The sequence below is a fragment of the Argopecten irradians genome, chromosome 8 (genome assembly GCF_041381155.1).
Source record: "Argopecten irradians isolate NY chromosome 8, Ai_NY, whole genome shotgun sequence".
In the NCBI taxonomy this organism is placed as follows: Eukaryota; Metazoa; Mollusca; class Bivalvia; order Pectinida; family Pectinidae; genus Argopecten; species Argopecten irradians.
In genome coordinates, this window is record NC_091141.1 from 40,922,479 (window position 1) to 40,947,131 (window position 24,653).

General features: G+C 33.3%; 1 pseudogene; it reads left to right on the forward strand.

Moving 5' to 3' along the window:
• LOC138330370 (kinesin-like protein KIF17) lies at positions 1-23,933 on the forward strand (annotated as a pseudogene).
• The last annotated feature ends 720 nt before the right edge of the window (positions 23,934-24,653 follow it).

Genomic DNA, 24,653 nt, shown 5'->3' on the forward strand with positions numbered 1-24,653 from the left:
CTCTTCCTAACTTGTCAGTATTCTGGTTTATTCATTTCTGTTGTTTTTTTTTCCACTTTAAAGGAATATGATGCAAAGATGCAGGAGATGCAGCAGGAATTTGAAAAAGAGAAAGTGAGCAAAGCAAAGGCGGAACAAAATCTCGTCAAGCTACGCGAATATTACGACAGTAAACTCTCATCTGTCGACGGCCAGCTCAAGGGATTGCCGCCTACTGCTGCAGGTTGGTTGCTATGGTAACATATTAAAATATCAGGTTGAATAGTTAGTCAATTTTTTTTTTCTTTTCAATTATATGCTAGTTATAGATTATAAAATCTTATACTGACTCAAAATGTTCTGATTTCTGGCAATTTGTCTTGTTTACATAAAGTGTTTTTTTTTTTTCTGCCTTTATAGATCTACTTAACATAGTATATGTTTGTGTATAAATTATGTAAATAATGAATTTAATGTTCTAATCTTATGTTAAACAAAATGAAGGAATGCATATGTGCATATATAAGAATTATGTTCTAAGGAAAGCACATTGAATTCTAATTAACCTAACAGACATCAGATACCTTCAAATATAGTAATGTCATCCTTCAAAAAGACTTTCACTTTTGAATTTTTTTTCAAATGAAGACATTTTAGAGAAATCAAAACATTACAATGTATCAGTATTCAGAGTTACATCAATAGAAATTGCCAATAACCAATAGTTGCATGGGCTATTTATAGTTCAGAAGCCATGTGTAACATTAATTAGCTATGTAATCGGTAGAATTAGGATCAACAGTATGTTTCTTAGTTATTATATTGAGAATTACTAACCACATTCACTTTTTCAGAGGACAATCTATCTTTAATAAAAATGTCACATTCTGTATCATTATTATAAATTTGTATTGTTTAGAAATTTATAAACACCTGCACAAAAGATGAACTAAAATATTTAAAATTTTATTTTCATACTTTTTTGTTTGTTTAATCTTTTATCTTTGATTTAAAAAAAAATAAACAGTAGCTGTTGAAGTTTCATTTATTTAACTGCATGCTTTACTAAATCTATAGCAGTCTTTGAAAAAAAATCATGAAACTTTTTTATTAAATTTAAAATTTGACACATCAAATGGTGCACACTTACACACACACACTGTTAAGTCTTTAATAGGTTTCTGTTGTGTGTTGTTAATTGGTTAATTAGATGCTTGATGGTTTTAATTTACCGGGTAGATGTTTGGTGAATGGTGACAAATTGGTAGTACTAGATCAAAATAACGTTATTTGTTCAGTAATATATGCATGGCTATTTTTACAATAATTTTGACGAGCTGTATTTTTTGTCATGAATTGTGTCTTTAATTTTCTCAATAATTCACTACATAAGCACAATTATATACATGTACTGTATTACAAGATTTGATTTCTAAACTATTGAACGCTTGCATTGATTACAAGCAGAATTGATGTGAAACATCACTGAAGGGGAAAATCAAAAAAAAAAAATTGATATTGCTATGAAATCCTGTAATTTGTCTTTTCATTCTTTGTAAAATAAATTTCGTCTGATGACTTTTCAGGCCAAGAGTTACGGTCCCTAGGCCTCATATCTTTTCTAATCAGTGAAATTAAGTTAATTTTCAATTTTTCACATGAAAATAAATATGATTTTGCTTATGTATCATTTACGTCATGAATGCTATAATTTTAACCTCTGTTAGTAGGTAGATTATATAATGTATTCAAATTCAGACGGAGTCGGAGACAAAGGTCTGCTTAACATAATTGTCTAATACATTCTGTACTGATATTGAAGGTCTGCGAACATTTGAAAAAATTTATAAAAGAACACGAAAAAAGACTTCAATTTTCCACTTAAAATGTTTTGCAAATCTTGAGGTTCTTGCTTTTTCATTTTGCATACATTAATGATAAGAAATTATCTATCTACGAATTGAAACATTTCAGAATTTGAGAAATTCTGAATTAAAGCATCTTCAAAATTTGAAAGATTCCAAAACTGTCAGAAAGTCAATATCTGCTAGATCAAAATATGAGCCTCAGACAAGTCAGTGATAGGAACAGAATGTATTGTCAATTAATATGACGTGATTGGTCAGTCTGCCTGTCACTCAAATGTAGGCGGGTAATATGTAAATGTGATTTGGTCTGATGATTTTGTGTTGGTGATGTGTAGTCCTGGGGGAGATAGAATGGAGCGGAGAGGAGGGAGGCGGAGTCAAGGGAGGAGCTAGTGAGTGCCAATCATCAATTTTACCCTATCCAAGACCACCTACCTGCATTGCATGTGTTTGTTGCTATGGGTTCCAATAGATATCAACCTAACAATTGTTTCTATTGAATGATAAAGGACAAAGTATGATACGAAACTATCAATCATCAAGTGTATCTTAATCCGTCTTTGCATATTACATGTTATCTGCCCTTGTGGGTAGGTACAATTGTGTAGTCATGTGTTTGCGAACATAACACCATTTTGAGCGAATACAACGCGAGTTTCGCTTACAAAACAATGACGTCACAATGGATACCTACCCGCACTCTGTAATATGCAAAGATGGAATTTGAGCCGTGTTTATGTTTTTACTAAAACTTAGAGACAGATTTCACTGTCTTATTAGGAAAGGATACGGCGATTTTGAGATCCCAAAACGTCGTGAGTAAAGTATGATTCACCTTCGATTGGCCCCACCTTCCTGTAATAGTGATGTCATATATGTATTTTAATGTGAATTTGGTGACCTCTTAATCACTAGCAGCTGGCGGGACTTATCAATGGTAAATTGTACTTTACCATGTCGTTTCAGGATCTTGAAACCTACAATATATAGATATTTATTCCTTGTAGATTGATGATTTTGTTTATTATACTTTATGTCCTTTACTTGATTAACATGCACAAAAGTTTCTTGAATTTTACAGTTAAAAAATTAAATTACCCAATGTTCCGATTCTGATTATTCGGCTATTTCTTTTCTTGTAACCCAAGCTTTTTGTGTACAAATAAAATACAACCCAAATTTTTGAGTTTGAAGCAAATTTGAAATATTAAGTCTTTGACAATAATCTCATTATAAATATAAAGACATTTTGATATCCTGGAAATCTCTCAAGCTTTTGTGTGCGTTTTATATTGTGTGGATCCGTGCACTGTTTGCATGTGTTGTGCTCTCACCAAGGTATGTCAAGCTTCTCTGTAACACTGTTTCTGTGACAAACATTCAAATGATTTCTTTTAAAAATCAAAGAACAACATAGCAGCAATAAAAAAGAAAATAATAATTGGAAAATAAATAGATATGTAATTTAATTATCAATTAAGGTAATATTGAAACTAAGCTTAAAGTCTCTAAACTTAATTTCAGTTACTTCTACTTTATTTATTAAAATCAAAAGTCACATCATTAAATTTAAATTGTACATTCTGTATATGATTACCATATGATAAAGGAAGAGGTGTCTGTATACTGTATAGTGCTTTAAAGTCACAGAGGTCATATTTCGCAGTTTCGTTATTCGTGAGATTTCTACGCTTTTCGCGGTAAACTGATTCTTCTATATGCATTATTAGCTTTTTTGCATAACAATAGTGAAATTCAAAATATTTCACTGCTGATTTGTCAATTCACGGATTTGAGGAAAACCGCAATTATAGCGAAATATAACCCCTGCGAAATTTACCCGCTATACATTATTACATTTTCACACCTGACTGCACCTGGGCACGCTCACCGCACACTGACTAGAATCAACCACATGTAAGAACAAAGTCTAAGATGATAATAAATTTTTAAATTATCATTTTATTTGACCCAATTGAATTACTCTTAGTACAAGTTGTTATTACATTTATTAAAAAAATGAGAAGAGCACTTAACGGAGTCTGAGTTAAACCATCTTGTCACAAATTTGATGTATGCTATCAATTCATTTACCCCTCAAGATGTATTTGAACTATTCCAGATCAAAGACTGGAATAGTCCATTATGAACTTTCAGGGTTGAATGAGTTAACCATATACTGGTAAGTTGTGTCAAAACCTAATATTTCAGTGCCTCTGTTCTCTTTTGGAATTGAGGGATTGTAATGATACAAAGCTCTTTTCTGTGGTTGCACTTTTCAGTGTTGTTTTTCCTTCACGATGCTGTTTCTTGTTCTATACTTGCCAAAGCTTCAGTATCTAAATAAGCCTAAATATCACTGAACTTTATATCTCAGATGTTCTGAGTAAAACTTTTGCTAATTGACACCGATTTTTGACACAAGGGTTGTGTGAACGAGTATAATCAGAGATAGGTAACATGCACATTGTGTACTATATATCCTTATCATGTATATAATTTATGAGAGACAGAAAAGATAGATACGCACCACATATATCCATATTGCTATTCTGTATTTATATAGTACAGAGTTATCTGCCCTTGTTGATAGGTATTGATTATGACACAATGTGTTTGTGAGTGTAATGTCATACTTTTCGGAAAAAATGATGTGAATTTCACTCAGAAAACAATGACGTGACAATCGATACCTTCCTGCAAGGGAAGTAACTCTGGAACATACAAAGATAAAATAGGTTTTGGTATACATGAAGTATAATATGAGTTTAAGAGCTTATCTTCTCATTAGAAAAAAATAATTAAGATAAGCTTTATAAGAGATAAGATGATAAATTAATTTTATACCAGTAGTAATTTGTTAAAAACTAACAGGCCAGGCTCTAAGATAGATATAACAGCAGTGTTGAAATATGCTTCACATGCAGTCTATGTTAATTTCATTTGAACATGAACTAAATTTATTATGGATTCAAAATGAGTAATAATTTGTTAATGTACATGTAATAATTCTGCTGCCATATTTCTGTACACTAACACCTTTTGATGCCATTTTTTTCTGAGTATCTCTAAACAAAAAGTACCAGATAGGTTACTATATACCTATGCAGGGTTCTTACAGCGACCAGTGCTCCATCACATGGACCTAAGAGTACATTTTTAATACCAATGTGATTGCATAACATTCTCTTTAGTTACAGTATTTTTTTTTCCAAAGGTATAGCTGAAATGTACAGTACCTTGACATGATTTTTGTTTGGCCCTGTCCTCCAGATATTGCTGCATTTTGTATATGTCTTTGTCGATTGAAGTTCTTTGCTATATGAACAATACTAAGCAACTTAACTGAACTTTAAAGATTGTCAGCCATATAATATTGTACAGCAATCTTTATCTCTTTTTGTTCAAATTTAACAAAAACTACCTAATGAAAGAAATTAGTGTCTTTGAACCTGATTGTGAACGATTTTATCAATCAATATAGCATAAAAGTGATTTTAAATTTAACAAAACTACCTAATGAAAGAAATTAGTGTCTTTGAACCTGATTGTGAACAATTTTATCAATCAATATAGCATAAAAGTGATTTTAAAAATCACATAAATTCTCGTGTGCAATTCATAATTCATTTGCTATTTCAGAAATTTATTTATGAAATAACAAGTTTTTCTTTTGTGTCCTAAAGGGGAAACAAGTATTTTTTAATAGTTTTATAACAGCAATCCTCTTTTAGATCATGATTTATATACAATTTGATAAATCTCTTTATAATTATTATTTTTTTATTATTGTGTCATTGGAAAAAAGTATTTTTAAGAGTTAAATGATGATAAAGCATCCCTCTTCTAGATCTCGCGCTTTGCCATGATTCTCTTTGATGACACTGTTGATAAGGTGTTTAATTTTCTCCATGTTCAGTACTAAAAATCAATGAGGAAGGCAATGAGGCTACGTGGCAAGAGGCCACGGCGGGGGGCCAACAGGCCCAGGGGTCGGCGGGTAAGTGCGAGTGCGATCTTTGACTTCTCACCAGTCAGCCATCTTTGTTTTGATCTGCTGCGTCCACACATATACCGAGTGATGCGCACTGACCTACCAGGCACCTTCTGGCAATCCGCTCAACATTTCTGCGGCTTTGCTTTCACCAATTTCTGCTTCTTGAGATTGTCTTTTCCTGAAATTGCTGTTTCTTGTCCGAATTTTCCTGTGCAAGATTTTGAGTGCTTGCGTTTGGCGTAACTAAAAGTTTTGCTCTACACAGGTGATTTGTTTTCATGTTTTTGGTGACTAAATACTGAGAAAAGTTATGTAATGTTATATAAGATACAGAGATTTTTGATGACTAAATACTGAGGAAAGTGATTTAATGTTATTTAGGGTACAGAGATTTTTGATGACTAAATACTGAGGAAAGTGATTTAATGTTATTTAGGGTACAGAGATTTTTGTGACTAAATACTGAGGAAAGTGATGTAATGTTATTTAGGGTACAGAGATTTTTGGTGACTAAATACTGAGGAAAGTAATTTAATGTTATTTAGGGTTACAGAGATTTTTGGTGACTAAATACTGAGGAAAGTGATTTAATGTTATTTAGGGTACAGAGATTTTTGATGACTAAATACTGAGGAAAGTGATGTAATGTTATTTAGGGTACAGAGATTTTTGATGACTAAATACTGAGGAAAGTGATATAATGTTATTTAGGGTACAGAGATTTTTGGTGACTAAATACTGAGGAAAGTGATGTAATGTTATTTAGGGTACAGAGATTTTTGATGACTAAATACTGAGGAAAGTGATGTAATGTTATTTAGGGTACAGAGATTTTTGATGACTAAATACTGAGGAAAGTAATTTAATGTTATTTAGGGTACAGAGATTTTTGATGACTAAATACTGAGGAAAGTGATGTAATGTTATTTAGGGTACAGAGATTTTTGATGACTAAATACTGAGGAAAGTGATTTAATGTTATTTAGGGTACAGAGATTTTTGATGACTAAATACTGAGGAAAGTGATTTAATGTTATTTAGGGTACAGAGATTTTTGATGACTAAATACTGAGGAAAGTGATTTAATGTTATTTAGGGTACAGAGATTTTTGGTGACTAAATACTGAGGAAAGTGATTTAATGTTATATAAGATACAGAGATTTTTGATGACTAAATACTCACCCAGAAAATTAAAGATGTAATGATATTTAGGATACAGAGATTTCACTTTTATACACATAACAAAATGGAATTTTTGTTTTATAAAAGTTCAGTAGTTTTAAATTTCAAATCTGTTTTTATAGTTAATACGTATCAAATCATAGGCAACCAGAAATTTTTATAATAATAAATTGTAAATTATAATTAATAATAAGTGTAAATCATGTTTTTAGAATTATTTCATGAATTAGAAGATATAATGTTAGGTAAAGAGGTAAACATCACTGTTGAAACCAATTGTTCCCTGATGCGGGTTATAAAGTACCAATTTGACCAGTATTAGATGTTAAAGTAATAAGTAAAACTTGGAGGTGTTTGTCTGATGGGGTTGATATTAATTTTCCTTTTTCATCCTGTACTTGTATTTTCATTGGCACTAGATGTATATATACCCTTCTTGTCATTGAGTGATCATTTTTTCTTGATGTGTGTTAACTACCTACTTTCTGAACACCAAATTTTACTCCTGACCAGCTAATTAAAGTTAAAATTATCAAATATTTTGAAATGGAAATAATTCCTTTAAAGATGCTCCACCGCTGACAAATGTTATTTTTTCACTATCAAAAACAGCAGCAGACGATTTGGTATTTTTCTTCAGTTACAAAAGTTACTTACTTTACAACATTACCACCATTGAAAAGTTTGAGATTCTAATCTTACTTTAAGATAAAAATACTAGAAATAATTAATTGCATCCCGAAAAAATTCCATGCCACAATGTTCTATATAGAATGAAGTTCTGACTGCGCATGCACCAAAAGCAAAATAAATTATTTTATATTATTGTTTGTGTTAATCAGACATATATATACACGATTAAACACCAATTGTTGTTCAAATGATGAGTATCATTTATAGTCTGTCGGCGGTGGAGCATCTTTAAAAGCCTTCTCTTCTGAATGATAGTCATATATCCATATTCTGTTTCTGAAAAAGTTGTCACAATTTCCGTAAGCACAGAAGTTTATAGGTATTTTTAGTAAGCTGAAGAAATCATTTTAGCAATGAACACTGTGTAGTTGTCATATGACCGGTTTTCATTTGATAAAATATTTACTCACATTATTTATGATAAAGATTGAATTTTTAACAATGACAACTCAATTTTGTGAAAGTAGTCTGTCACAAATGTACAAATATATATTTCTCTTCTGACAAATTTCTTACAGTTTTGTCCTGATGCACCCGGTGTCTTTGTCTGAAGCACCCTTGTGGAGATATTAACAGACGATATGTTTTTTACTAACTCCTTGTCCATTATTTTATAATAATTATCTTTTGAATGGCTGAGAAGTCGGACAACATGTATCAGAAGATTTAAATACTGGATTAAGAGATGTTATAAGTTACTTCCCTTTACTTATTACTTGCACTCCAATGCTAGTGCTTAACTCAAAATTTTATAGTACATTGTATGTAGATTTTGAATTTGTGAATGATATTTATTACAAACATTTTTTTCTGCTAGATGCTTAAACATGTAATAACATTTTTGTTGCAATATTGGAATACTTGTTTAATTACTTTAGTGTGTCAAAATGAACTAAAATTGATATAAGTAATTGTATGTTTGATTGAAAATACATGTGTTTGACCTTGGACAGTTGAGGAAAACGACAACGGCATTGAAGGTGCGGAAGGTAAAGACCGCCGTGCCGCTGGTGCAGCTGTTGCCGGTGCAGCAGTTGCAGGTGCAGCAGTAGCTGGGAAAGCAACAGGCACCCCACGCGGCCCAAAATCTAAAAAAGCATCCTCCCAAAAATCCTCTCAGAAAAATGGCAGCGGACCGCAACCGGGTACATCTGCTCAGAGCGGTGCCCCTGAACTAGAAGGAGAGGAACAGTATGAAGGGGAACTTGAGGGAATGAACGAGGAAGAATTCGACCAAACACAGGGTGAAGAAGATGATGTGTATGGAGAAGACCAACAGGACCGACCTAGCTCGGTGATGGGAAGTGCCATGCCAGTCGGCCCAGGTAGGATATTGTAAGGGGTGTCTGTAATGTCAATTATCTATAATGAAGGTCAGCGTTTTCTACATTCAAGGTCTTCTTGTTTCCGTGATTCAATATTCTCAATCTCCTGTCTACTAATTAGTCTCTATCTCTGTGTAACCTGACAGCTTCCTGAAGAAATTCACTATCTACTTGGTATCATCTTCACTCAATGGATACATCTTTATTTATTCACCTCTGAAATTTCATAATGGACTGGTCTAGTCTTTGATTTAGGAGAGCCTAAATGTGTCTTCAGGGGAGAATGAGCTTAATCTCAGATACTCCTATGTAACTCTGTCATTGCTCAAAATTCCTGTCAGTGCAAGTCTCTAAATGGAGGAAAATTTTGGTGCATGTTTTTGGGTTTAAGAGTGTGGCTTTGTTGTTGTAGATTTATTTCTCTCATTCTCTTTAGACTTTATTGTTCAGAACTTGGTATATGGCTATACTACTATGATTCTCTGTTGAAGAGTCCCAATTCTAGGTTATGAAAGTGGTTGTCCATCTTATAATGATCACTCCCACAGCACGACTCATGTCCCCAAAATTACTACAGCTATGGTATACATGTATATTGTTCATAACTCTTTAACTCTGATATGCAATTCTGATAATAATCTTATTCTATTCTATGTCTTTTTTCCTTGAATCTGTTACATTTCCATGTTGTTTTTCATCAATTAACTGATGTCCAATTTTGATATACAATGGAATTCTCTTATGTCATGCTCCATTTCTCAGACAAAATGTGATAATAAGAGGAATGTGACATTAACAGTTGAAAACATTTTCAGTCATTTTCATGCATCAAATGTATAAAGAAATTTATATGAAACTTTAATAATTTTGTTTTAAAATATTCTGGTATTTCAGAAACGCAGACAAAGTAATGCTCATGTATGATTTTTATGCATAGTACATATTTTATAGTGCATGGCATGAAATTATCTACTGGAAATATGTAGAAGATTTTTAGCCTAAGTGTATATTATTCCTGTATAAATGTATACGCTGGCTGTACTAGTGTAGTTCTAGTGGCATTTGTTTGTCATACAGTGACTGCTAGTTAGTTTATCAGAGCTAAAGCTTTAATATCAAAACAACGACAAAAGTTGTCTCCTCCTTCTCCAATAATAAAGGGATGAGAGATATAGACACCTCTCGTCCTCCCTGTTTTAACTCATTCACCCCTGAAATTTCATAATGGTCTGGTCTAGTCTTTGATTTAGAAGAGTCTAATTGTGTCTTCAGGGTTGAATGAGTTAACATGAATTTTCTCAATAACTGGGAAAACTATATCTATTGAATCTATAACCTAGATTATTACCAACAAAAGAATTATTAAAAGGACATAAAAAAGACAAAATTGTTCAATCGTTAAATAGTTTTGCATGCTTTTTGTTAAAATTGTTTGTTAAAGTTTTCATTGTTTCAGATAATATTATCTGTTTTACTATTTTGCTTAAAAAAATAAATAAAACAATCCCCAATAGTTGGTTGTATAATACACAGACAGCAGTTCATTTTCTACGAATTTTTATATTGTTCATCGTTAGGTCATTATAACTAGTAATCTGTAATTGATCAAGTAGGTGTTCCATGGAAAATAAAGAAGTATTTTAAATTAGTAAATTTATAGATTTTTTTTTTTTGATTGAGTGCAGCAGTTAAATGGCCACAATGTCTCAGAAACAAAAAACTTACAGTTCATTGATGGCAATAATTACATCAGAAAATCTATATTGATGGCCTGAAGTAATTCCGTCTTTGCATATTATAGAGTTAGCTCCCTTGTGGGTAGTTATCGATTGTTATGTCATTAATTTGTGAGCGCAATTCACATCGTTTTCTCCAAAAAGTATGAAGTTACGCTTGCAAACTCATGATGTCACAATCAATACCCGCAAGGGCAGATAACTCAGAAATATGCAAATACAGAATTTAGTTGATAAATAATAGTCAACTTCTAAATTTAATACTACCTCATCATAGCAATTAATAATAATTTATTAAAAATAGTTCTGGAAATGATGATAAGTATATTAATTTACAGTAAACTTTAAGAACTTAACAAAATTATCAAACTTGTTGCTCATCTAAAACTGAAAGATTAAAATCCATTTTTGGCCTTCAGAATTCAGCGACATTTTATTGACTACAGATGTATTCTCTGAAGTATTGCCGAATGACACTGATATATGATAACCATTACAGGCACCAAGAGCAGTGGAGACCTGAGCAAAAGTGGTCATCAAAGGCAGTGTCCCTGTAAGTAATATAGTACCACGTATTCCATCAAAGGTAGTGTCCCTGTAATATATATACCGTATTCCATCAAAGTGTCCTGTAAGTATATATACCGTATTCCATCAAAGGCAGTGTCCCTGTAAGTATATATACCGTATTCCATCAAAGGCAGTGTCCCTGTAAGTATTTATACTGTATTCCATCAAGGCAGTGTCCCTGTAAGTATATATACCGTATTCCATCAAAGGCAGTGTCCCTGTAGTATATATACCGTATTCCATCAAAGGCAGTGTCCTGTAAGTATATATACCGTATTCCATCAAAGGCAGTGTCCCTGTAAGTATATATACCGTATTCCATCAAAGGCAGTGTCCCTGTAAGTATATATACCGTATTCCATCAAAGGCAGTGTCCCTGTAAGTATTTATGTATTCCATCAAAGGCAGTGTCCCTGTAAGTATTTATACCGTATTCCATCAAAGGCAGTGTCCCTGTAAGTATATTATACCGTATTCCTATGAAAAGCAGTGTCCCTGTAAGTATATATACCGTATTCCATCAAAGGCAGTGTCCCTGTAAGTATTTATACCGTATTCCATCAAAGGCAGTGTCCCTGTAAGTATATATACCGTATTCCATCAAAGGCAGTGTCCCTGTAAGTATTTATACCGTATTCCATCAAAGGCAGTGTCCCTGTAAGTATATATACCGTATTCCATCAAAGGCAGTGTCCCTGTAAGTATTTATACCGTATTCCATCAAAGGCAGTGTCCCTGTAAGTATATGTATATTCCACATTAGGAGTAATTAGTGCCCCAGCCGCTTAAAAAATTGTAACAAAGGGGGCGCTTATTAGGGAACCAAAAACGTAAGTTGTGAGTGAAAAAACTCTTTATTTTAACTCAATCTATACTTGTATCACATTAATCTATCATAGCAAAACATGTATATGCTTTCTTTCTTTTAAGACACATTTTGCGTCATGATTCATATGTTCAAAGCTCTTAATTGAATGTAATTTGGAATACAATGACGATGTTATGAGCATAACAAGATGTAAAGCTTAATTGTTAAATTAATGGGATAGCAGAGGCAACATTTATATAACTTCAACTCTTCCAAAAAAAGTTTGAATTTCTAAGTGCCCTGGGCATTTGGTTGAATACCTTAACTCCAATTCACTATGGTCCAATTGCTCTCTAGTAAAATATTTTGGGCTGTATTTGTTTATTTTGCTTGTCTGTCTATCCAGCCTCAACAACAGTATCCGTCAGAAAATGGAGAGATGGTCGAGGGACAAGTGATACCTGGCCAGGAAGGACAGGTCATTCAGGCCAGTCAGAGTGGGGGTATGACAAAAGGAGGTAGGCCTGGAGAGCAGGAAGGAATGGTTGCTCCAAGTTCTTCTCCAACCCAGTCTAACATGCAGGAAAACCTCAAATTACAACAGGAGGAGGCTCTGAAAAGGTCAGTCTACAGGGTCAGGGCTTGTCACGTATCAAAGGTTTATCCTTCATACAATGTCACAGTTTAACTGGAAATTTTATTTAGACTGTAGCGTCGGAGTTAGAAGGTCAAGGATTTGTCCTGTCTTTAAGGTCACAGTTTAAGTGGAAATCAATTTCATTTTGTCTCTACCATTAGGGCTTATTCTTCAAAAGGTCAAGGGTTTGTCCAGCCTTCAAGGTCATAGTCCATCTGGTCACCAGATTTATCCTAATCGTGGAGTTATGATTCTAAGTTTATTCTGTCATTCTAAAGAGTCAGAATTTATACTCTCTCTTTAGTAAAGGTCCTCATATTACTCTTAACTCATGGCACAATCAATGTTGTGAGAATGTCAACCATTAAATCAAAATGAACTCTGGGTTTACGACAGGATCCAGGAACTTGAGATGCAGATGGTTGGCGGTGAGAACAAGAACAACACAGAAGTGAAGAACAGGCGCAAGAAGCGTATGAAGTTTGCTGATGAGCGAAAACAGAAACTAGCAGGTGAGCTCCATATATCAAGTCAGAACGGACATTAAAAAGGAGTACAATACCATTGCATTTCTGACACATACATTTTTCATTACATTTTATTTCACAAATTCTTGGTGAACTTTTCATAATATTGTCAATTTTGTCCTTTATATACTTATTATTTATTTATTGGACACCTTGTGTAATGGTGAGAATTACATATTGTCGGTTTGATATTACAGAGGCCATTGTTAACATGGATGACGACTACATCATGTTGGAAATTTACGACAATGTACAAGACGAGGTCAAGGCCAAAACTGAGCTACTGAAGAAAGAAAAAGAAAGGGTTGGTATTGCTTAACTGTATTCTGCATATTACAGAGTTATCTACCCTTGTGGGTAGGTATATTGATTGTGACATCATGTATTTGCGCGAATGTAACGTTTTTCAGTGGAAAAAAAAGGGAATTTTGCTCACAAAATATCACGTAACAGTGGATACCTTCTAGCAAGGGAGGTTACTCTGTAACGTGCAAAGACAGAATAATTTAAAGTACATGATTAAATCAACAAAGGCATCATTGTAGAACAAACTGAACAAAAAACATCTAAAACATTATACTACCAAATATCATTTTTTAAATTAGGTTATTTAAATAAAGTATACTCCTATAACTACTCAAGTTATGATGAATCAAATGATCCTTTTCACTCTTTAGGTGGAAGGCCTGGAACGCGAGGTCATTGACTTACAGTCGGAGTTTCAGTTTGAGCGGATCGACTACTTGGACACAATCCGCAAACAACAGAAAGAGCTACAGCTCTGCCAAGCCCTGTTGGATAAGGTGCACCCCTGTCTACGACGGGATTGTAACTATAGCAACCTCGATAGGATAAAGATGGAGTGTAAGTGGGACGAAGAGGAACAAAAATGGCTGCTGCCACGATTGCTAATCCAAACAACAGCACTTCCTGTCGCAGGTTAGTATATAATGTTATAGGGATTATAGCTGAACCATGGATATTTTCAAAATTATTCAATCAAACATTTAAAATGAAATAAAAAATAAAACTTGGGTTACATTTATTGGTAGAGTTGACCTGAATCTGCCTTTACATTTTACTCATCCTCAATATTCCAGGGGTTACTGTCACTGTTGTAATATCCACCCCTGGACTTTGTAAAAACTGAAGGCTCAGTCTGTGACAATGGATGAGCAGTTTATTTGGTCCTTTGATTTACATCAAAAGAATCTAATAACAGTACTGGCAGTGATTGATCAGTAAGGCAGTTTACTCTGAGATAGTCCAGGGATGGATACAATGACAATGATAGTAACCCCTGGAGTATCAAAGATGCATTTTACTTGACCAAGTTTGTGTCTTTCACATAATAAATCCAGCTGCTGAATTGAGATTGCTAGTGTAACATGGCTGTGGTCCCAAAATTTTAAGTCAAATATGAAATCCTTCGAAATGTTATCTAAAATTCCCAAAGGTGTTTTTTGAGATTTAATCTTAAAAATGTTTCAACAAACTCTTTAAGTAATTGCAGTTTATAAAAAAAATGTCCTAATTTTTTCCCAAAAAACTACTTGTTTTCCAAAAGGTTTTGTAATTTCACTTGTATGAACAGAACTACTTCATTTAAAACATACATGATATGAATCTATTGTAAATCAATAGAGAATTGTTAGTATGATGTATTGGTGTGTGTTTAGAGACCAGTCTGTGTACAAGCCCTGAGATGGGGACAAGCAAAGGTAGCACAATCAGCACTTTGATTTGTAGATTGTGTGGTTACGACAAAAGTACAGTCACAGGACTCAAATTCAAAACATGTTTGACTTTTCATTAATTTTACAACAACTGGGCCCAGTTTCATCAACATTCCTTAACTTTAAAGAATTCCTTAACTTAACATTTCCTATAGGAAAGCATTATATAACTTAATGAAAACATCTGAAGTTAAGGAGCCTTATTTTCAGTAATGCTTTTCTATGGAGAATAAGTTAAGGGATTCCTTTAAGTTAAGGACCCAATTTAACAACCATTCCATAACTAAGAATTCCTTAACTTAAACTTGTCCATAGTAGAAAGCATTACAGAAGTTAAGGCAAAAATCTTGTTCAGGAATTCTGTAAATGTTCCTGAAACTGAGCCCAGTTGGCTTTACAAACTGCATTTCCAAACAATCACAGCCTTAACTCATCAACCCCCCAAGACATATTTGAACTCTTCTAATAGCTAGAAGAATTTATTATGAATTTCCAGGGGTCATTTAATTTAATGAATTTGGAAAAGCTTTATTGATCACCTTAAGAATTTGTGTCCTGACCTTTGAACTTTTGTCCAAGCCATACACTCACTATGTTATAGTTCTTTGTTTGTTTTTGCCGGTCAGACACTTAAGATCAGCATGATTCAATGAATTGTATCAGAAGAAAAGTAATTGAATTTTTATCTTCAAATGGACTATCTCAAATGTCATTAAAAGTAGCCTTTAGCTCACTTGAATACAATGCCATATTTTCAAAAAGAAAAAAAGGAAAACGGACCATCCTTAACTCACTCACCCCTGAAATTTCATAATGGACTGGTCTATTCTTTGATTTAGAAGAGTCTAAATGTGTCTTCAGGGTTGAATGAGTTGATACTATTATTATGCAAAAAGTTGATTTATGATTGAATTAGGACCCAGCAAGCAGGTTAGGTCACATTCATTTGACCTTTTGTTAAAGTTGTTTCTTGGTTATTTTTATTTCACAAATTTTTTTTTTTTTTTTTGAGACAGTTTTTGTTTCATTTTCATCACCTTTTACTTTTACTACTTCTTGTATTTGTAACGCTGTAAATACTATAGTAACTTGTTATACATCAGACTTCCATAAAAGCTTGGATGTCCAGGGTTTGGTAATCCCTTAGCAGGTAAATAACATCCGAGAGTTAATCAATTTTACAATCATATACACAGTTTATTTGCCTAGATGATATTGGAAGAAAAAAGTTCTTAAGCAATAAATACAAATTTATGATTATGCAGGAAAAAATTCTCTTAATGGACCCCCTTCAGGTAAGTAACAGGGCTATATTGGGTTTACTGGCTCCCTAGGGGCTCTCTTTGTGACTCCTGACGGGGACAGATACAAATGGTTGTTGTAGCTAAGTGGTGGTAGTATATTAACAACGGGCATGCCTTAGTGAATTATCTCCCTTTTATTGACTACGTTTTAACATGTCAAACACTTTAATGAGGGAATATTGGTAAATATGTATGAGAGAGAATGATGGAGTACTGTACTGTATTTCTATAGATTTAATTGTTGTACAATTGACGGTTCACCAGCTGTCAATCAAGCCATCATGTAACTTTGTGTTTTGCATTGTGTACTTTACTTTGACATTGAATGTGCGTATGCAAGCATGAGGGAATTGTGGGTACATGTTCTTGTGGTTATACATATGCGTGTGCGAGCACAACGGATGTGAGTACATGCTCTTGTGTATGTGAGCTAAGACATGTGGGTACATGTGCGTATTGGAGCACAAGGCAAGTGGATACATGTGCGTAGGGGAGCACAAGGCATGTAGGTACATGTGTGTGCAGGTACGCAGCAAGTGGTTACGGGTGCGTATGCGAGTACATGTGTAAGCATAAGACATGGCTATAGATACCATGTGGTGATCAGTTGATTGTGTTAATTACTACACTCTTTCTAACAATGGAACTAATTAAGATATCAGATCTTGTGAGTTAATGGTGCTTTAAATTGGTAATTATGTTAAAAACTGATCGATTTAGTTTTTAGATAGTAAATATCAACTGACATTTAAGTTTTGGATCGAAGAATCATTACCAACTCAAATGATAAATTGGGGCTATGACCTTTACTGATATATAAGAAATGAGGCCCTGTCATCTATCTACCGTATCTCAACTGCTTTTAGTATGAATACATGTATGATACTTTGACAGTTTGTTTTGAAATATTCTTTGAGCTTTGGCTTGAAAATCTATTTCTTATACAACAGAAAATGCTTTCAAAGAACTCTCCCTTGATATAGACATGTAAAGACTGAACTTATTTATCACCCCTTTGCAACTTACAGAGTTACCTCCCTTGCAGCTAGGTATCCATTGTGACGTCATATTTTTTTAGCAGAACTTACACCATTTTCTCTAAAAAGTATGACATTACACTAGAAAACTTATGATGTCACAATCGATACTTATGCACAAGGGCAGATAATTCTGCAATATGTAAATAAATAGCTTTATTATGAAAGAGAAAACTTATCCGAGTTAAATTAGTATATTTAGGTTCTGTCATGAATTGCAGAGAGGAGGTGGGGATGCAATGACAGTTTCTCATCCAGTCCTCCTACCCAGTTATGATATTGTTGGGTATTTCTGTTATACATCAAGATTTCTATAGTGTAATATAATTGTTAACAACGATCCCTTGACCATTCCACTTCTGGATAACCGAATTGATCTTGCTCCTTAACTTCTTTTCAAGTCTGAAGATTGAGTCTTTTTAACGGGGTTTGCTAATTTTCTCTGTTCTGTCTTTACTCTGGTCAACTATAGCATTGGCTGAAACATTATAGCCTTAAAAACAAAAGGGATACTCCAGAAATTTAGATTCAGAAAAAAATCCATATACCATTCTATAGAAGGTATTAATGGCACACAAGGGTTTCTGATTTTGAGTAACCAGCAAAAATATCTATGCTTTGAGCCTACTTAAAGGAATAATTTTCTGGCTTTGCCGATTAATTCTAAATATAGGCTTTTACTTTTCTCTTACTTTTAAAGCTTGTTCCAATTATGAAATCTTTCAGTTTACAATAAAGAAATATTCATTATTCATGATGCTTAATGTTCAGATATTAATTAGATATAATGAAAATGTTTTACAACACAGCTCTTTGTCATCAGTGTCTGATATTGAATTTATTTTGGTAACTTGCTACCTACAAAATCAATCTACTAGGTGGTAGCCTTTCCTTAATGTCCATTCTCAAAGCAGTCTTCCTGTTTTGCTTCTCAAGTACCTGTGTGGTATACTTCTTCCCAAGCATTATGCTCTTCTACTTATAAAACTACCCAGTATAAACTCCTAGTTCAGCAGTGCCATTCAAACTCTTTAACTCATTCAACCCTGAAGTGTTATAATGGACTGGTCTTGTCTTTGATTAAGAAGAGCCCAAATGTGTCTTCAGGGGTGAATGAGTCAATATACTATCATGTTTATGAGCTTGCTACACATGGTACATGTATGTTACTACTGTATAATGTTCAATAGCTATATAAGCTATTTTTCATAATTCTACGTTGCCAGCTTTAGTGAATTGTTATTAAGCTATTTATTAAAATCATAATATTTGTTCTTATACACTGAGATAGTTCTCTATCAGAAATAACATAGCAATTTATTCTTAGTGGAGAAACTCAATCAGAAAAAAAATACAATTTATTGTAAGGGGAGATAACTCTATCAGAAATAGTTATACAATTTATACTTAGGGGCGATAACTACCAGAAATTACATTACAATTTATTCTAAGGTGAGATAACTCTATTAGAAATAACATACTATTTATTCTAGGGGAGATAACTCTAAATCTATTCTAAAAAAGACAATGATCAGAAATAACATTACAATTTATTTAAAAAGACAATGATAAGAAATAACATTACAATTTATTTAGGGGGAGATAACTCTATCATAAATAATATTACAATTTATTCTAAGAGTAGATTGGTAATGTTTTCGTAATTCTCTTAAACAAAAATATTGTTATCTATTAGAAATACAATGTAAAATTAATGTTACAATTTATCTATAGGGGAGATAACTCCCCATTATGTTCAGAATCAATAGAACTTGAGCTAATATCATTGAAATCTGGCATACTCATATTTCATCATTATCACCAAGGGAAAATTCATTCATTCTCAATTTGAAATTATTCCAACACAAAGGTTTGTACAGATTTGTGGCCTCAATCATTATAATCATTTTTTCCCATTTTTGTTATAAACATACATAAATTTTAAAAAAAAGGGGGGGGGGGGAAGTGACTTAATATTTGTGAAATATGTGGTAAAGGAATCATTATTTTATCTAGTGTAATTTTGTAAAACTCATCTGCATGTTGTTACATTTTGTTTTTCATTTTGTTTATTTATCGTTTTATTGCATGTTACATTTATTTTTATTTAACATCAATTAATCATCTAACTACACTCATGATTTTGTTCTTCATTTTATTTTTTATCATTGAAATCAATTTCAGTTTTGGATTTTAGAATAACTGACATCACTTTAGCTATTACATCCTTATACTAACACCAAACAAGTCAATTATTGTCATTTAACCAGACCAAATGTTTCTATAACTGCATTTTAATCATGAGATTTTCCATGTACCGTGTTTGCCATAATTAGTGCCCCTCCCCTCCTCTGGAAAAGAAGTTGGAGTTACCTTATTTCTAGTACCTGTCTGATTTACAACTGTTACAACATATCCAAGATGGTGACTTCCTAGATCAATGTTGACAAGGGGGTTGTCTGCAAATAAGACCCCCATCACTTTCGACCTTTATTTTCTCCTGGGTGGGGAGTCTTATTTGCTCCTGGGTGGGGAGTCTTATTTGCTGTGAAATATGTATTAAACAGCATTGTATCTCTTACTACATGAACTTGTGAGTCACTTTACATGTGGATAACAATTTGATAATGCATCTCAAAGAAAAGAAGGCATATGCATGTTAACTGTGACAGATTAATGTGCCATGAGTATGGAGTAATATGGCTGACTTCTTTAGAAGTTTTCTTTCCACAACTTATGCGCCCCTTTTTGTAATAATTTTTTAAGCACCCTGGGCGCTAATTACGGCAAATATGATACATTTATAATATTGCATCTATACATTTGTAAAGGACTTATGGTTCTACTTTTATATGAGAATTATATTAACTCATGTATTCATCCCTTAAATTTCTTAATGGACTGCTTCAGTATTGTAACAAGAAGAGTCTAAATGTGTCTTTAGGGGTGGATGGACTAAAGAATTTTGTCAGACTTTTAGACATTATCAAACATTACTGCTTTCAATACATCACACTTATATTGACACATCATTAATATATTTTGAAAACAACTTCTGCAAATACATTATAATCTAAATAAATATCATATATTTGTTTATTGTCGTCATTGTCATGCTAAACTAATACATTTCCAATCATTTATGAAATAAAATAAGTACTGTACTGTATCCAGCATGAACCCTATCATGATACATTTAACTCAATCACCCCTGAAAGTTCATAATGAACTATTCCATCCTTTGAATTTGAAGAGTTTAAATAGCTCATCAGGGGTGAAAAAGTTAAACATATTTATTTGATTCTATACAGAGGGAGTGATGCCAGGCTCAAGAATGGACCCTAAGTCTCGCAACCGTCCTTCCTACGTCAATGGAGACATCAACGCTAGCGTGTACGACCAAGAGGAAGATCGTTACAAAGAGGTAATATATTGAGCAGTGTGTCCAGTAATCCAGATGATCCTATATTCCAAAACCAAGGTTGTGATGTTCCATATGTATTATAAACCATTATTATGATGTGTTGGAACCAGTACTGTGTTTAACTGTCTTATTAAGAAGTATATCTAAAAGCCATGTTTATGGTATGCAGTGCAACAGTGTTACATCAAAAAGTAGGTAAAAAATGGTTAAGGCAAATACCAATATAGTGGTTTCGAAATCCAAAAATGATAATGGTAATGTACAATTTAACGTCAATTTTTTCCCACCTTCAGATGTTTGTAATGTCATCTTAAAAAGTGATTTTTTATGTCATATGTATGGTGGGATTAATCAATGGTAAATCGTACTTTATTCACATGCTTTTGGGATCTCAAAAGCCCTGTAATGCAATTAAGGTGATGCTTTTTGGTCCTTGATGTTAAAAGTTGTGAAGGAGAGACTGTAAACTATATAATTTGTTTGTTTTATTGCAGAAAATTATGTACAAAGATGACAAGTCATCAAAATATTTCCAAACAAAGAGAGCAAACCAACTGCTTCAAACTAATGGAGCTGAACCCGTCAGCAAAGTCAGTAAGTATCGTAGGTGTTACTGTAATGGTTGAGAAAAGAATATGTCTACCCGACAGCAAGTCAGTAAGTGTCATAGGTGTTACTGTAATGGTTGAGAAAAGAATATGTCTACCCGGCAGCAAGTCAGTAAGTGTCATAGGTGTTACTGCAATGGTTGAGAAAAGAATATGTCTACCCTTTCAGCAAGTTAGTAAGTGTCATAGGTGTTACTGCAATAGTTGAGAAAAGAATATGTCTACCCGACAGCAAGTCAGTAAGTGTCATAGGTGTTACTGCAATAGTTGAGAAAATAATATGTCTACCCGGCAGCAAGTCAGTAAATGTCATAGGTGTTACTGCAATGGTTAAGAAAAGAATATGTCTACCCGACAGCAAGTCAGTAAGTGTCATAGGTGTTACTGCAATGGTTAAGAAAAGAATATGTCTACCCTTTCAGCAAGTCAGTAAGTGTCATAGGTGTTACTGCAATGGTTGAGAAAAGAATATGTCTACCCGACAGCAAGTCAGTAAATGTCATAGGTGTTACTGCAATGGTTGAGAAAAGAATATGTCTACCCGACAGCAAGTCAGTAAGTGTCATAGGTGTTACTGCAATAGTTGGGAAAAGAATATGTCTACCCGACAGCAAGTCAGTAAGTGTCATAGGTGTTACTGCAATAGTTGAGAAAAGAATATGTCTACCCGACAGCAAGTCAGTAAGTGTCATAGGTGTTACTGCAATAGTTGAGAAAAGAATATGTCCACCCGGCAGCAAGTCACTAAGTGTCATAGATGCTGCAGCAACGGCAAACAAAAGTTCACAAATCTGAGAACTTTGTGAAAATATGGCTTCTGCTAGTCACCTACTATTACTGTAATCCAACCTGCCTTGGTGGCTTCTAAATGTCATGATTACTGTTTCAAAGCAGGTTTGGCAGAGATTAAGCATCAGGGTTTAAAATTGATTGAAAATACTCCTGAATATAATTGTCCAAGCATTGTGGAAAATACTAATTTGCGGAGATAAACTTTCACGAAATTAAATTGATCATGAAATTCGCGAAACAAAACTGAATAAAATAGTGATGCTTTGAAATGGTTAGCAAGGCTAGATTTGATGTTAATTGTTTTTGTACATTCTCTTCTGGTCAGAAAAAGGCCTAGTTTGGCTTTAGATTATACATTTGCTTCTATTGGCTGTTTTTTCTTACAGATATGTCTGAGATTAAAGATACGCTGAAACAGAGGTCTCCAAACAATTTCCCATCATCCAATGGGTTCGGTAGCCATGACGACGGTATGAGTAGCGGATTGCGCGCAGCTGCAGTCCACGGACAGTTAATGCAGGAAGATACCATGGTTCGTCGCCCCACGCGTCTGGAGGCCCTGCCATCTGTTGGTTCGTTAGGGAAAACAAAGAAGAAGAAAAACAAACCATACTGATGACGTCATACAGCACAAGTTCTCAATCATTGGACAGGAATTAGTTTGAATGGACAATCAAATGTCACATTTACATTTGAACAAGAAAATTATATACCTTTTAAAATTTAAATTCAAATAAGTACACATTACTTTTAGAAAATTTATTCTATAAATTATGTGAGGAGGGTATAAACAAGGTATTGATTTGATGATTTTTGTTAGAAAATTAATTAATAAAGTAATATAATTACTACGTATATATATAAACAGTAAAACCTGCCTTAAAGATCACCTCATTATAAAGACCACGTACTAAAAAAGACCGCTTTATAAGGGATCCAAATGGGCAATGAAAACTACATTTATACGACTATAAAGATAATTTTCCCTTGGTCCATTGGATGGTCTTTAAAGACAGATTTGACTGTTGACTGTATGTTTATTCTGTATTTGCATATTAAAGAGTTATCTGTCCTTGTCTTAGGTATTAATTGTGACGTCATGTGTTTGCAACCATAACGTCATACTTTTCAGATGAAACGAAATCAGCTCACAAAATAATGAAGTCTGATTGAAAACCAACTACAAGGGAGGTAACTTTGTAGAATGCAAAGACGGATTAAATATGGTCTGATATATGACGTTCTTGTAATTGTCCATTCCAGCACATTGAGGGAACTTGTGTCTATATTTTATCAGGGTGTTGATGCAATCTTAATATTTAATGCTAGCCACAGGCTGTCGTTGAATCAGACAGCATGTTTAAGCAAGCTTTGTTGTCAAATTTTCAGAAATTAAAACAACAAAATAAGACACTTAAGATTATACCTTTTACATGAATTTCAAGAGAGAGTTTGTGTTCAGAAGATGCCATGAAAATAGATATCGGGCAAGAATACTTTGAGTTTGAAAAGTTTTAATGATAACACTTGAACTTAGGTCAGAACAAAAATCAGAATTTGAGTTAGCAAAATTCATAATATTACATGTAAACTTAATTCAGAATAAAAATCAGAATTTGAGTTAGCAAAATTCATAATATTACATGTAAACTTAATTCAGAATAAAAATCAGAATTTGAGTTAGCAAAATTCATAATATTACATGTAAACTTAATTCAGAAAAAATCATAATTTATTACATGTAAACTTAATTCAGAATAAAAATCAGAATTTGAGTTAGCAAAATTCATAAAAATCAGAATGTTAGTGATCTGACTTCGTAATATAAACGTTTATACTTAAGTGAGAAATTTTGCAATAATAACATTGGAATCACATTAATTAAGTTTATCATAATTATTGGAGTTTGTGATAACAAAGAGTATGAAAAATACATAATTACCTATCAGGAATTTTAAGGATATGGAGATTTTAAAAATCATCTATGAAATAGATAATACTAGATTATCTCCCTTAGACTGGCCATCAGACCCTAAGATGTTGACACTAGATTATCTCCCCCTAGTTTGAAACTTAAAATCAGACACCAAGACGAGTCGATACAGAAATAATCAAGCCAAATTTTAGTGATGTTTTTAATATACCAGGGACTGATGGCCTGTCTATAGATTCATGTACAAGTAACTATTCATTTTTATATTTTATAAAATGTCTTAACTGTTATGCTGTATAACATGCGATGTCTGTTGGGTAGAAATTTGGTTGTTGTCATGGTTTCTAGTGAACTACAATTATAAAAACCCTATCTTTGGGGAAAATCAACTTCTCTAGGCAAGGGTATTCAGTACATGAAACTGTTTCAGGGAGAGTATCGTATTGAATACACATGACGAGGGAAGTTGGGGGTAAATGTATCCACAGACATTTTA